Source organism: Amphimedon queenslandica, unplaced genomic scaffold (assembly GCF_000090795.2).
Source record: "Amphimedon queenslandica unplaced genomic scaffold, v1.1 AMPQUscaffold_12907, whole genome shotgun sequence".
Lineage (NCBI taxonomy): Eukaryota > Metazoa > Porifera > Demospongiae > Haplosclerida > Niphatidae > Amphimedon > Amphimedon queenslandica.
In genome coordinates this window covers 15,214-17,294 of record NW_003546857.1, presented here as the reverse complement: position 1 = coordinate 17,294, position 2,081 = coordinate 15,214, and the positions used below count along the sequence as shown (strand labels likewise).

General features: G+C 34.6%; 1 protein-coding gene across 1 annotated transcript in view; it reads right to left on the bottom strand.

Annotated features, from left to right (window-relative positions):
- The window catches only part of LOC109586284 (uncharacterized), a 4,219-nt gene that overhangs the window by 1,345 nt on the left and 793 nt on the right, over positions 1–2,081 (bottom strand). The gene's annotated exons all lie outside the window — the stretch shown is intronic.

Sequence of the window (2,081 nt, the reverse complement as noted above, 5' to 3'; positions counted from 1 at the left end):
TCAAGTACTTACTTGATTTATTTCTTTGTTAGACATTTCCAACATCCTTTGGGCAGTTTTTGTTAATTCAGAGTTGAATCCATTATAAGTGATGCAATTGTTAACAATTAGATTGACATGTTCCGTAAACTGCTGCCTTGTCTCATACTTGTGCTTACGAATAATTCTGAAATAATAAAAATGAGTGTATACATACATGTAGCAACTCAAAACTTAACATATTCTAATTTATACCTAGCATAAAAACATTGAACTGCAATGAATTAACATTAGTATTACATGTATTTGTAAACTTCAAATGGCAATATGTGACCATAATTGACAAAAGGGCCCTTATGGCGGATTTTAAAATTGATCCTTATAATGGAAAATATCAACTTGTGAGTGCTTTGTTAGACAATCATTGTTTCTAAAAGTTTCATGGTAACTTTTTGCATCCTGTGGAGTAATTTTATGATAAATGGAGCTCAGGAAGTTGGATTTCTTAGGCTAGAAAGACAAATTTCACTACCCGCCATAAGGTACCTTTTGTCAATTATGGTCACATATATTAAAGAAGTTCTGGCACAAAATTATTGAAAAACAGCATGTGCTATTGCCATTATTAATACATTTTCTAATGTCATTGATGAACTTGTGCAATGGCAATATTTTTAATGCTCATAAACTCAAAATTATTTGTTGGAATCAGCTCAAACTTATAAGGACATTAATGTGCATCATAAAATGTAATAAAAATTTGGAGTGATTTTGGAGCCATTTTTTTGGAAAAAAAACCATGGACTATAGCACAGGGTTTTTTCAAAAATTTGGAGTTTTCTTAAAATTGCCATAATTTGAAAAATTAAAGTAGGAATCAGCTCAAACTTGCTACACAGCATAAGGACATCAATATACATCAGAAAATTTAATAAAAATTTGAGGTAATTTTGGAGCCACTTTTTGGGAAAAAACCATGGGCTATAGCCTTGGGTATTTTGAGAATTTTGACGTTTTCTTAAAATGGCCGTAACTTGAAAAATTGAAGTCGGAATCAGCTCAAACTTGCTACATAGCATAAGGACATCAATATGCATCAGAAAATTTAATAAAAATTTGAGGTAATTTTGGAGCCACTTTTTGGGAAAAAACCATGGGCTATAAGCCTTGGGTATTTTTAAGAATTTTGACGTTTTCTTAAAATGGCCGTAACTTGAAAAATTGAAGTTGGAATCAGCTCAAACTTGCTACACAGCATAAGGACATCAATATCCATCAGAAAATCTAATAAAAATTTGGGGTGATTTCAGAGCCATTTTTTGAAAAAAACCATGGGCCTTGGGTATTTTCAGAATTTTGACATTTTCTTAAAATGGCTGTAACTTGAAAAATTAAAGTCGGAATCAGCTTAAACTTGCTACACAGCATAAGGACATTAATATGTATCAGAAAATGCAATAAAAATTTGGGGGGATTTTGGAGCCATTTTTGGAAAAATCCATGCGCTATAACCTTGGATTTTTCTCAAAACTTTGACCTTTTTCTAAAATGGCCGTAACTTAACAAATTGAAGTCGGAATTAGCTCAAACTTTTTATACAGCATAAGGGCATCAATATGTATCAACAAAATGATAAAAATTTAGGGTGATTTTGGAGCATTTTTTCGCTCCAAAATCCCCCATATAATCAGGGGCGTATCCAGCAGGGGCTGAGGGGGGCTTGAGCACCCCCCTCATGGCTGGGCTCAGAAAAAAAATTACTCCAATCCTGGACTTTTGCATCACTACCAAGCCTCCACCTGATCATAATTTCAGCAGTTTCCAGTGCTTTAAGGAGCAATCAGAAGTCATCAGAAGTACCAGTATGCTTGAAATTATTTTGACCCCACCCGTAATTCACAAAAATGAAGGAAAACGCCGTTTTACTGCCGCAAAAAGAGGTGTGGCCAAAATTGTGGTGTGCTTCGTGCACCCTCAGCACCCCCCTTTCCAAATTTCTAAATACGCCCCTGATAAATCACCATGGTTTCTCTTCTTTGCTGTCATTTGTATCACCTTGTGAAACAGTGTCAGTGGTTCGGTCAGTGGGTGTTTCTTTACTC